At 42.7% G+C, this 13,416-nt stretch overlaps 1 long non-coding RNA gene across 7 annotated transcripts in view; it reads left to right on the top strand.

Annotated features, from left to right (window-relative positions):
• The first annotated feature begins 891 nt into the window (after positions 1-891).
• LOC132681925 (uncharacterized) overlaps positions 892-13,416 on the top strand; it is a 35,600-nt gene continuing 23,075 nt past the window's right edge. For all 7 annotated transcript variants that reach the window (XR_009611324.3, XR_009611320.3, XR_009611323.3 and 4 more), the window contains exons 1-2: positions 892-1,204; positions 2,985-3,056. This is a non-coding gene — a long non-coding RNA (uncharacterized LOC132681925). The remainder of the gene's footprint in view (positions 1,205-2,984; positions 3,057-13,416) is intronic.

The raw sequence follows: 13,416 nt of genomic DNA, 5'->3' as shown, positions 1-13,416 counted from the left end.
GGTTATGTGCTTTCCACCAAATACTTACTGGATTATTTAAAACCAATTTAAAATTACTGTATTTGTAGTAAATGTTATGAAACCTCACTTCTTTTGACAATTGTTTCCGAGAATTCTGGAATTTCCTAAACCACAATGTGTAGAAGGACGTGCTCCTGAGTGGGCTCCTTTTCTCAGCTTTATGGTTGTTGATGAGGTTCTTTCCGAGCTCTACTATTTGCACAGGGGAGCTAAGTGTTCTTACTAAGTGCAGCGGGGTATGAGAGGAGGATCAGGTACTGCAGCTGCGAAACCTCTGCTCGGGCATGCGTTTTGGTTTACACACGGCCGGGTTAAGGAAACACTTCAACGATGTGTGCATTCATGAGTCCCGGGTGTAATGCATTTATCTCTGTTCTAAAACGATCTGTGCACGCAGTAATCCGGTTTCAATGTGAGAGTAAGTCACTGGGTTTTATTTATCTTTGGTTCATGTTGGCATGAAGCAGGCCCCTAATTACCACCGAGACCCATCGTGGGCAAGGAAAGTAATAAACAGTAATCACATCGCGTACACGTCGAGTCCCAGGGAGAGCAGAGCTCTCAGGAAGCCGCACTTCCAGGAGGGTGTGCGGCTCGCGGGGGTCTGCACGCGCGCAGAGCTTGTTAACGGAGGGCGTGCCGGAGGCGTGGCGCGAGGTGTCCGGGCGAGGCGCTCCGCGAGGCGGGCGGCGGTGGGCGGGCGGCGGGGAAGCGCGGCCGGGGAGAGGCAGCGCTGCGCCGCGAGCGGCTCCCAGCTCCCGCTCTCCCGGCCGCCGAGCCGAGCCGCCGTGGGCGGGGCCTGCGGTGATTGGCGGGCGGGCGGGGAGGTCGGAAGTACTTTGTTTTTTATGCTAATGAGGGAGTGGGGCTTGTCCGTATTTACGTTGAGGCGGGAGCCGCCGCCCTTCATTCACCCACATGGCCCTTCGAGGTGCTGCCGTCGCCGCCCGACCTGCGCCTTCGCGCCACTTCGCGCCCTCGGGCGAGGCCGAGGGGGTGGGGACGACCCCCGCCGCGTAGTCGCGGCTTGCGCCCCTCGCGAAGCTCCTTGGCGGGGCCGGCCGGTCGGCCGGCCGCACCCCCGGCCTGGGGCCTCCGGTCGTAGTAAAGCGGAGGCGGGTGGGGAGGCGGGAGCGAGAGCCCGCGGCGGGCGAGGCGAAGATGGTGGCGGCTACTCCTCCTGGTGAGTCTGCCCGCCCCTCCGCCGAGTGAGTGAAACCTGTTGTGTGCGGCCCCAGTCCGGAGGGAGGGCGGGCGGGCGGGTGGGGCGGAATGGCCCGGGGCAGCGTGGCGGCGGCGGCGTGGCCGGGGGCCGGGGCGGGTCTCGGGCCGTTGGCCACCCCTGCGTGTGGCAGCGGCGACTCGCTGCCCCCTCGCTTGCTTGCGGGCTGGCGGAGGGGCAGGGCAGGGCCGGGGAAGGGAGGGTGGGAGGGGGCGGCGTGCGCGAGGCGGCCGCGCCCGGGACCCGCGCGGACCCTGCCTGGGCCGGCCCCGGCGGGCGGGTGGGCGCGCGGCGCACACAATGGCCCCTCAGGGAGGGTACGCGCGAGGCCCGCGCCCCTTCCAGGGCTCGGGGTGCACGCGGGGCGCGGGGTCCCCGGGAAGGGAAAGTTTCTCCTGGGGGCGAGAGTTAAAGCGCCTCCAGAACAAAGCGGCGGCGGCAGCGGCACATGGGGCAGGCCGCGGGCCGGGAGGGGGCGCGCCCACGAGGTACCTGCGCGCTGGCGGGCGGCGTGGCGTGGGCGGGAGCCCGCGGGCCCCCAAACTTTGTACGCGCGAGGGTGGGCGGAGGGCGCGGGAGCTCGGGGCGGCGCGGCCTGGACGCCACCCCCACTCCGCGTGGGCTTTGTTAACCCGCGTGGGCAGTCCCGGGTGGGGCTCGCAACTTCCCGGGCCCTGGCCCGCGGAGCAGGCCCTGGCCGGCCTCGGTGACGGCGTGGAGCCGCCTTTGCCCGCCCGCTGGCGGGGAGCGCGGCGCGGGAGGGCCGGCCCGGCTCGGCGGGAGCGGCGGCCGCGCCGCCATATTCCTGCGGGGCGGGCTGCGCGGGGGTGAGGGCGGGGGACATGGCGGCGACTGCGCGCCGCCGCCGATTGTTCCCGGCTTAGGCCTCGGGCCGCGTGCGACGGGCACCGCAGTCGCGGAGCCCCCGCCCCTCTGGGCCGGGCTGGGGGGGGGGGCGGGGGACACAAAGGAGGGGCGGCGCGCCCGCGTCCCCGCCGCGCTCGGGCCTCGGCGCCGCCGGTCGCCGCGCGGCTGCCGCCGGGAAACGGGGTGGGGGGGTTGCCGCGTCCGGCAGGGCCCGACTCTGACCCACCGCCCCCTGGCGGCCGCTCGCGAAACCGCAGGGCCATGCACCCCCTTGTGCGACATGTGCTGCCGGCCCGGGCTCCATGAGCGAGGCGGGCACTTTGCAGTCTCGAGCGTTCCTGCTCCCTTTTCTACTCCTTAGCCGGAGCAAAGGGGACGGGAACTGGAGAAGGCAGACTCGTTCCTGCAGTATCGCCAAAAGAAAAAATTACCAACATGCCATCCGACCACATCACTTGAGGAAACAACTCTTTATCCCGGCTTGCAGCCACGAGGTCTTGGATGGGGGAGGGGTGGTAAAGAATAGTCCCTTTGCTGCTGCTGCTTTTCCCTCTTATTAGAACTGTACAGTAAAGGATTGCTGTGGATCATACTGGAGTATTTCAGGATCTTTTTAAATAAGACATGAATTTAATACCTGTGGGTTTTTCAACTTTATTCTCTTACACGTTTACACTTCTATACATTGTTGGTCTTTTAAACATTGCCAGTGTTGCTTGGCTATGTTATCCTCATTTTGGCAAATGAATGTAACTAATTGATACAAGAGCGTTAGAAATAAGCAAATTTAAATTTAAGTATGGGTTTGGAGGTGATAATAATTTTCAGCAAATATGTTTGTCTTTTATCCCTGTCTCCCCACCCCCCAACCCAGTCATACACGTGGACCTAACTGCACCAAAAGCTTTTCTAAGGATACTTGCAAGAAGAAAGTTTTCCCTAGTGGGTAAGTGTATTCTAATTCTTTTTGGTTAACTTTTTCTTTAAAACAATTTTTTTTTATTTTAATCATTTGAGTAAAATGGGATTGGGTTTTCAAATAGTGAAATAGGTATCTTGTATTTTGTTCACTTAAAATTAACTCTGTGGCCAGCTAATTTTTAAGTTAAAGTACAATGCAAATACCATAAAAATCTTTGGAAACTGGTATGCAGTTTATAAAATGTAATTTTAGAACTGCTTTAAGTTGGGTGATAAAGTAGATCTAATTTGGAGTAAGTTTTCAAGGTTCAAAACAATTTAAACAGGATATTTAAGTTCTATAACAAGCTAATAACACTTGAAATGTAGTCTGAAAGGTAATTTTGTTAATTGATTTGCCAAGTATTTGCTAATTGGAAGCCAGAAGAAAAAAATGTTTTGCCACGTGGATATGAAGATTTCCTCTAAAAAGGTACATGTATGAATCAAATTGCCCTGTTAATTCTCATTCATATGCAGTCTAATCTTGATTTTTTTTTTTTTTTTTTTTTGAGTATGTCTTTGGGAACCTCCAGGTAAAGGAAGAGCCACCAATTTCTTTGACAGTATTAGATGGTTAAGATTGTCTTGTGAAAAAGATTTTTTTTCTACTTTTAAGGTGTAAATGTGCTTGTGAATGAAATTCGCAGGTTTGAGATAAACTCATTTTCTCTTCCCCATTAGGAATTATGCTGAATTTTGTATGTTTTCTAGCCCTTAAAAGTTTGAGGTGTTCTTCTAATTATTTATTTCAAATTTAGCAGGAATAAAGAGAACATCACCTTGTGAGACTGAAGATTGTGACCAGTCAGAATAATGTCAAAGTGCTTACAGTGCAGGTAGTGATATGTGCATCTACTGCAGTGAAGGCACTTGTAGCATTATGGTGACAGCTGCCTCGGGAAGCCAAGGTGGGCTTTAAAGTGCAGGGCCTGCTGGTGTTGAGTGCTTTTTGTTCTAAGGTGCATCTAGTGCAGATAGTGAAGTAGATTAGCATCTACTGCCCTAAGTGCTCCTTCTGGCATAAGAAGTTATGTTTTCATCCAATAATCCAAGCCAAGCAAGTATATAGGTGTTTTAATACTTTTTGTTTGCAGTCCTCTGTTAGTTTTGCATAGTTGCACTACAAGAAGAATGTAGTTGTGCAAATCTATGCAAAACTGATGGTGGCCTGCTATTTCCTTCAAGTGATTTTTACTAATTTTGTACTTTTATTGTGTCGATGTAGAATCTGCCTGGTGTATCTGATGTGACAGCTTCTGTAGCACTAAAGTGCTTATAGTGCAGGTAGTGTTTAGTTATCTACTGCATTATGAGCACTTAAAGTACTGCTAGCTGTAGAACTCCAGCCTCGGCCTGTCGCCCAGTCAAACTGTCCAGTTACTGAACACTCTTCTATGGTTAGTTTTGCAGGTTTGCATCCAGCTGTGTGATATTCTGCTGTGCAAATCCATGCAAAACTGACTGTGGTAGTGAAAAGTCTGTAGAAAAGTAAGGGAAAATCAAACCCCTTTCTACACAGGTTGGGATCGGTTGCAATGCTGTGTTTCTGTATGGTATTGCACTTGTCCCGGCCTGTTGAGTTTGGTGGGGATTGTGACCAGAAGATTTTGAAAATTAAATATTACTGAAGATGCGACTTCCACTTTAAACGTTCCAGAAATGTAAAGTATTTTTAAAACCTTTGTAATTTTAATTTTGAAATTCATCTATACAACTTTCTGTTTCTTAAACTGAAGTTTTGTCATAATTTTGTGCTAAAACATTCTGTTGCATGTCAGGATTATAAGTTTTTACTATATTGGAATAGATTTATTAAGTATTTGACTTTAATCGTGTCTGTGAAGGAAATTTATTTTAATAAACGTATGATAATTTGTGAAGTTGGGAGATGCCTTTTTGCTTTTTTAGAGTTGGTATTTGCGCTGTCTTCATCCAAAAGTTAATAATTGCATTGCTTGTGCATTGTTTATTTAAATTTGGTGAAAATAATCTGTTTAAAGCAATGTATTAAGAAAGTTGTGGGGTTTGGTTGCTTTTTAAGCATGTTAATTGACATTTGGGGAGGGGAGGTTGTCTTGTTTCTAGTAATCAAATACTGTTTTACCAGTACTGGTGTTCTTAATGTATAACTGTTAACTGGTTACGTACTAGTTTTCTTAGTAATTATCTATGCTGTATAAACAGTTAGTGGTCCTTAGACTGTTGTTAACTTTCTGGAACTTAAAAAACAGGAGTTAAAAAGAAGACACGCCGATGCTAAGCAGAGTGACAAGTGTGTGTGTGTGGACATGTCTCATTCCAAGAGTGTAGGCTGGAAGTCTGAAGTTAGGTTTTCTCTAATGCTGTAATACTATTAGTACTTCTCCCTTCATAAACCGGACTTTTGCAACATTGATAGTTGGTCTAGGCATATGTGACTTCAAGTCCACTGTAGTGGAAGCTAAGAAGTGGCAGTAACAGTATTTTATTCAACATTTCTGCCTTTTCTTTCATGTGTTTGTGTCTAGCCTGTGTTTTCACCTTGTAGAAGAATGTGGGTTAACTTGAGAATAATCAGATTTTAAAGGATCCGTTGTTAAAATTGGATCCAAGCTAAATTTTGAAGGATAGCTGTAATATGGAGTAAATTTGCTATAACTTATTTATTACACCGTGTTATAAAATAGATTATGTAAAATCTGAACATGGAAAGCTTAACTGCTAATGTATCCCTTTTTAAAGAAACTTAGAGTTTAATCATGGATCCCTGAATAGAAAGGTAAGAGTTTGATAGTTCTGGAGTGATTATTAAAAGGTAACTTTTCAGAGAGAAAATACAAAGAATTGTGCCACGATTAATAAAATGAGGATCTAATTGTCCTTTACTTTGAGTTCTTAAACCTTTTGAATTGAAAACCTTAAAGTGGTTTTGTTTTGATCATTTAATGACAAATACTGCTTTAAATGTTTTTAAAGCCCCATAAGGTTAGCATGGGTTATGGTAGTCTCCAGAAAGGTGTGCCATGGTGATTAGTGAAAAAAGTGATATTTACTCTACCAAACCATATAATTTCATTTTAAAGCTTTTAGCATTACTATTTAATATAGAATAGTGATAAGACATTTAGAGGATTTCTTTACATGCTAAAATGGAAGTCAGATTTTAAATAAAATCTTAAATGGTTAACTTTTCTCCCTAGATGCTGAACCTTTGTAGTATTTGTGTTCAGAACTCAATTGGACTGTAACTAGACTTAACACACACATTTATTAACTTGTTTGGTGGGTGTTTTCTTGTGTGGTTGGCAGTAGGGCTGAGGTTGTCTAGAGTTCACTAGGAATTGCATTTTATTTGTTTCTGGTTTTAAAATGCGTGGCAAAGTTTATGTTCGTGATTCTGTTAAGATTTTCTTAAACAATACAACATGTTTTCAAGTAGCACTAACAAAAAGCCATCTAAATATAATTAGCCATTTTGAGATACAAATAATTTGAACACCTTGATTATAGCTCATAATTGCCTGCCTTCTCTCTAATTGACCGGGGAGGGGGGAAGCTCTAACCTTTTTTTGTATTTTGACCTTGAAATTGTTAAGAATTGAGTATTAGGGTACTATTGCTTGAGTTTTGATAGCTTTAAGATTATTTTCAGGAAAAATAAGTTTTTCTATTTTTTTGCATGTTATACATGTATGATTCTTAGCCTGTGTTTAAAAGGAAAGCACTTACAGCTTTATGAATTTTCAAAACTGCAAAGTAGTGGTGATTTTACTAAAAACTTTGAGATCTTCATTTTACAGGCAGACCTGTCTAAACAGAACAAGCCAGAGTTGGGTTTTTCCCTGTAGTTTGAAGAGCCCTACAGAATGATTCCTGACAAAATGCAACCTGCAATTGCCTGGAGAACAATTCAGTATTATGTTAAAGTTTATTATGTATTTAGTGAAATATTGTTCTGTTAGAAGTTGACAACTATGGTGTAGTTGTCTAGCATTAGAAAACTAGCCTTTGGGCTGAGTAGTAAAGGTAAGGAGAGCACAAGTATACAAAGGCCAGTATTTGGTGTCCAACTAAAAATAAGATCATCATGTCTACTTGAGTCTGCAGATTATCCTTTGCCTTAGAGGTTGTTTAGCCTACATTGTTTTTAAAGTCTGAATTAATATAGTTTTCTGTTTTTATGAGTTCAGTTCCAGATGTAATATTCCTCAAGAGTTTTAAAGGATAACTCAAATGGATGTATCCCATGAATTTTAAGACAGTAGGAAAATTGTTAAGGCTTAATTCTCTTTCCAGTAATTTCAGCAGGCATAGCATTCAGAGGCCTACTTCTGTATTTGCAATTTAGTCATGCTGTTTGAGTTGTTTGGTGCGTTTAATGTAAACAAATAAAATTCCATATTTTAAGACTGTTTGTTAAGAAATTGTCCAGAATGAGCATATTAAAATAAAAATTTTAAGGTCATTCTTAGTTGTGGCAGTTTCTCTGGTGTTGTTTGTTATTATAAATTGATCCAAACATCTTTGCTTATCAATTTAAGGTAGTTGGGAAGTGGAGACAGGTCCTGAGGTGATTTACTGCCTCTATTAGTTTACTTTACTAAAGCATTTGTAGTATCTATGGCAGCATTTGTATCTTAGTTTTACAGATGAGGAAGTGAGATCAGCAGTATTTATTTGCAAAGATCTAAGACCAGTGGAGTCTGGATTAAAACCCAGGTCAATTAGTCGATAAAAAAAAAAAGGTTATCCTCTACTATTTTGAATCTGACCATGCTTAAATCACATTTGAATTTGCTTGATTTGGAGATTTGGGTTCCTAGTATATTCTGCTCAGGGCTCCCAAGTACAATTTTTTTTTTTTTTTTTCCAATCACAGATCATAGGCACTTAAAATCCAGCTAGTTAACTTGTTAATTTAAGTAGGAAGCATCTTTATTTTGTACTTACTGGGATCTTGTCCACATGTTAATAGTTTTGTTTTTGTTTTTGACCTATTGATACATTGAAATTTAAGAGAGGAAGCCAAAGTGTGTAGTCTTAAACTGCTTTTTAGTAAATATCTAAATATTTGCTGACAGGGTTGAATGTTTTTTAATGGGTTTGTATTATACTTAAACCAAATTAAGATCTTCAGCAGTTTGTCCAAATTGTAGTGTTTTTATAATAAGATGAAATTTAAGATTTTTAAGATATTTTGCTTGAGGCCAGTAAAGCAATTCTAAAAGCAGAAATTCCATCCCTGTGCAGTTTTGAGTACTTGAAAAAGTAACTAAATTGGCAATGTAAATACAGGTTTAGTCATTAATGGGGCAAGTATTTATGGCATAGAGGTAAAAACAAAAAATCCTGGGGTTGATGGCAAGTGGTGCCAAATATATTCAGTGCAATGTTTCCATTATTAATAACTGCATGCCTAAACTTAAGAGTATGTACGCTTAGTAAAAGAAGAGTACATACCTGTTTACATGCTTGTTTATAAGATGTATGTATTCTATGAAATTGTTTCGGAAACTATATTGTTCACCTGAACTTAGACTAAAAGACCTAAAGACATTAAAAGGTTCTTAAGTTCCACTGATAAAACTTTAAAGGAATCATTTTCTTTTACTTGGTTGAGGTGTTATCTGTATGGGAATATAGACGTACAGGAAGCTGGGACTGGCAAGAGTAGATGAAAATTACTTATATTCAGGTTGAGGATGTATGCTTCTTGAACTATTAGGTACCTTAAAAGTCCAGTTAAATTCCTCAACAGATTCAATGCAAGGGCCATGTTCAGTGAACACTACTGGAATCTAGAGTGGTTACATGTTGAGATCAGGTTCTTCACCACAGGTGGGTTTTCAAAACAAAAACATGAATTCAGGTGTATAACAATCTAGAAAGCGAGTAGGGCTGGATGCTAGGAAGACCAGCATTTTGAGAAACTGGTTGGTTTTGGTCTATGTATTGTAAGAACATTATAATGAGCCATATGAATGCAGCACATCAAAGCAGTACCTCAGAATTTGTATGGAGGTGAGACTAAATAGGAATAGAGAATGTACATTTTGTGTTTCATACAGGTTTTATGGCTATTTTGCTTGGCATAAGCCTTTTAGCTGGTGCCAATCTTACATTTGCTTCTGAATCCATAGGATTTTCCTTCCAACTCTGTGTAGTAAATAGTAACCCCTTTCTGCCCCAGTGATAAGCCAACTATGCAGTTGTTTTTGGATCTCCTTGGGGGTTGAAGTTTGTATTCACACTGGTCTACAGATCATTCTTGACAAATGATTTCCTAGCCCTCCAAAGAATTGTCTAATTTGTGCCATCTCATGTTCTTTGATCTATAAAATTCTAGGTTTACATGGAAAAGATGTAGTTTCTGCCATTCATTTTCTGAACATTCTGAATGAATTATTTTCTTTACTGTTAATGATAACATTGTAGAGGCTACTTTTAAAATGTGGAACTTAAGCCCCCAGCTCATTCATTAATCATCTTTGTGCAAAGACCTTAAAGTGCTCTACCTCCCTTCATCCTTACTCAACTCTCCGAGCATCCTGATGGCTGACTTTCTTCATGGACTTTGCGCTTGCTCTTCCCTTAGCTTGGAAAAACCCTTTCATATGGCTACATGATAACTGTTTCCAGTCTGCACGAATAGATGAAACTAGTTCTCAACTAAATTTTTTTATGTTTATTTTTGAGAGGGGAGGGGCAGAGAGAGAGGGAGGCAGAATCTGAAGCAGGCTCTAGGCTCTCAGTTGTCTGTACAGCCTGATGTGGGGCTCGAGCTTGTGAACCATGGAATCATGACCTGAGCTGAAGTCCTGCTCAAACTGACTGAGCCACCCAGGCGCCCCCTCGTAACTACATTGTTGATTTTCACTCGCTGGGTCACTTTTACTGATGGGGGACTAGTGGCTTCACTTGGGATTTTGTTAGAAATGCAGGATCTGGGGCCCTTTCCCAAACTTGAATTCGTGTCTTCTCTTGAAAATTATTTGCCCACCCACTCCCCTTCTAGGATGCTCTGTGAAGGCAGGGATTTGTAAGTGTATTGATGCATAGTCAATGCCTGGAACAGTACTCAGCACATAGAACACCTAATATGTCTTGCATAAGTGAGTGGAAGTGCCCACAGGTGAATATGACTGCTTAAATGACAGGCTCCGTAGAAGTTCACAGGAAAAACAAGACATTTGTCTGTTAGTCCATAATGGATTTAAAGGTAATCATTGTAAACTACATTAATGATAATCTATCAAATGTCTGTTGGAAAGGATTAGAGTAGTATGAGGTGGGAAATGAAAGCAAAAGATTACAGTATCTAGTAATCATCCAGGAACAATGAAGATCTTAAAGTGTCTGAAGCTTTAAGAAAATAGAAAATCTTCCCTTCTGTGTTCCCTTTGTCTGGCAGTGTTTTGGTGATGGAAGTAAATGTTGAACTTCACAATCTCACAAAATGAGCAACTGATGTTCAGGCTACCAGGTTAAAGGAGTGCACTCGCCAAACTGGTGCCAAGGAAGGTAACCTTGATGAGAGGCTTTTAGTGACAGGTTAGTTCTCAGGATTTTGTTGCCTGAATGAAATAAGGCTCTGTCTTATAATGGTTTTTTAGTCCCTGTTCTCTGTTCTCCAATTTTAAATCCCCCCCCCCTTTTTGTTTATCAAACAATTTAGCATTCAGAAAATGTCACCATGCTTACCAAAATACCATATGGTGTTCTAAGTTTCTAAGTCTTAAGTTTCACCACCAGCAGAAGGTGTCAGGAATACAAAGAAGTCTTTACGCTGGTTTACTGGGCTTTGAAATTCTGAGTTGTCTTTTTGACACCCTGGGACATAGCATCAGTAAAACCAAAATCTCAGGGATATTTGTGGTGTAAGAAGGGTCATGGTAGAGTTGCTGAAGGAAAACCAGGTACCTTCTCGGGTTAGTTTTAGGAAACAACATACAGAAATTGGTAATGGCAATCGATTTTCTCACACATGTCTGTAAGTTCATCTAGTTTGTGCGCCCCAGAAATATGCTGTAGACTCTGGAAGACTTCTAAAGTCACAGGTGGTACTGGCTAACTGGTTGAGAAATTAAGTACCTACTTAAGGAGCCCCAGGGTAGTATTTAAGAGGGAGACTTCCTGGTTCAAGTACTAGTTTCTCCCATTAGCAATATAGGCAAATTGTCTTTAATTTTCCCACCTTGGTCAGCAAGATAAATACCTGTTCTAATGGTACCAGTCCACGTGAAGCCTGGAACAACTCCGCATCTGCCCCACCCTCAAAACGGGTTTTTTGTTTTTTAAGCTTTGCTCAGTTTGAACAAATTTTGGTGTGAGACCCACTTTAGGTCGTCTGAGGGATAAAATCATGTTTAGACCTGATCCTCTTGCACCTGATTGGGAACGGGAGTGACAGCTTTCCATCCCAGAAGCACACAGGATACCTAGCAGAAGGGAAAAATAATTGTGAGTACATCCTTGCTGCCTCCAAACAGTGGGATTTCAGTAACGGGAGGGGTGGGAGAAGAAAGGGTGGGAGAATTATCAGGTAGATGACACCTTGAGCACGTGTGCAAGAGGCAGACCTTTAGCAGGCCTACGACGTCCTTCATCTGCATGTGGCTTGGCTGATTGAGTTGCTTCTAGGTCTCAGTTTACGGTCTCAGTTTACATGTTAGTCATTACCCTACTCAGGTCTCCATCTCTACCACTTGTTTCATTTCAAGCACAACACAGATTTATTATAGTTATGTAGGTCAGGGGTCTCAAAGTGGATCTCAGTTAAAATTAAGGTGTTAGCAGGACTGTGTTTTTGGAGGCTGTAGGACAGGATCCATTGCCTTTTCCATCCTCTAGAGCTCAGCTCTCCTTGGTTCTTAGACCCTTTTCCACCTCAGATCCAGCAGTTGTGGGCCAAGTCCACACGTTGCATTATACTGACCTCTGTCATCAGGTCTCCATCTGACCTTCTGCCTCCCTCTTCCACTTTTAAAGACCCTTGTGATTTAAGGACATGGGGCCCACCCAGATATTCCCAAGTAATCTTATTCTAAGGTCAACTGATGAGCAGCCCTAATTCTTTACCATGTATACTATTGGTAGGTTCCAGGAATTAGAGTGGGGATATTTGAGGAGGACCACTCTGCCTACCATGAATCGCCAATGTCACTTTTGGGCATTGTAATAGTCCCAGGCCTGTGTAACTACTTTGGATTTTATTCAGACTGAGCTTAAGTTAATGAATTAAGGAAAATACTTTTAAAATTTTGGTGAGAAAAAATAGACCTCAGACTATCTTAAGAATTTTCCTCTGCAGTATTTAAATGTCAGTTTATAGAGGTTCAAAGAGAACATGATTATTCAGAAATACAATAACTACCCCATTGTCACTCTTGTCTGAGTAAAACAAAGATTTTATCAGATGAAAAGAGTTCATAGTATATTTCTCACAAACCCATTCTGGAAAAAAATTGTAGAACTGCGTCAGTCTACTAACCGATTATTTAAAGAAAGACTTCCAGGATGATAAAACCATGAAATAAATATTTATTAGCCAATAAAATATGTACACATTAAAGAACTACTGTAAGAAGTGAAGAGACAGAATATGAAGAGAGCATTGGGCTGTAAAACCTCAAAATTGGCAAAAACTAGGAAATCAGCCACTGGAGACAGGTAGAAGGTAAATAAACAATTTATCCTTCGGTTTAATTAGAGTACAGAAAATGTTTGATTGTTACTTTTATTTCAAAGCATCAACCAGCAGAATAAAAACACTAAACTTTGAAATTACTAGGAAACGTGCTTAAGAAAACAACCCACAAAGCTAAAGACATGAAAGAAAGAAACAAAAGCAAGACGATTTTAACAGAAATTCTCAGAAAACACTTTTAAGTAGTTTGCGTTTTAACTCAAACAGTTAAGTTTTATAAACCTATAAGCTTTGGTTATTTGTAGCCATAGGAAGTGAGGCAGGTGATGGTTTGGTCATGCTCAGAGGTAAGTCCTGGCCCTTACCTTACTGCTCTCTGGCCTGGCAATAACATCTGCTAGTATACGTGTGCTCCTTGAAAACAACAAGCAGATCTTATTTTGTATTCCCCAAGATGAGTGCAAAATAGACATTCAGTAAATATCTGTTGAATGAATCAAAGATCACTCCCAAATATAATTTGACAATTAGTGTATTTTCTGATTTATGGCAGTAGATTTCCACACTATCCTAATGTTCTTCATCTGATGCCAAATTTTGTCCAGAGTCAAGATTGTGCTTGCTTTGACGTAGAGGATAGAAAAAAGACAGTCTGTAAATGGCAGGGCTAAGGGCCAGGACTTCATATGTGATGTGTCGTGACCTAGTGGCTTCTGAG

The sequence above is a fragment of the Panthera onca genome, chromosome A1, assembly GCF_046562875.1.
Source record: "Panthera onca isolate mPanOnc1 chromosome A1, mPanOnc1 haplotype 2, whole genome shotgun sequence".
NCBI classification, from domain to species: Eukaryota; Metazoa; Chordata; class Mammalia; order Carnivora; family Felidae; genus Panthera; species Panthera onca.
This window is presented reverse-complemented; position numbering and strand designations above follow the sequence as displayed.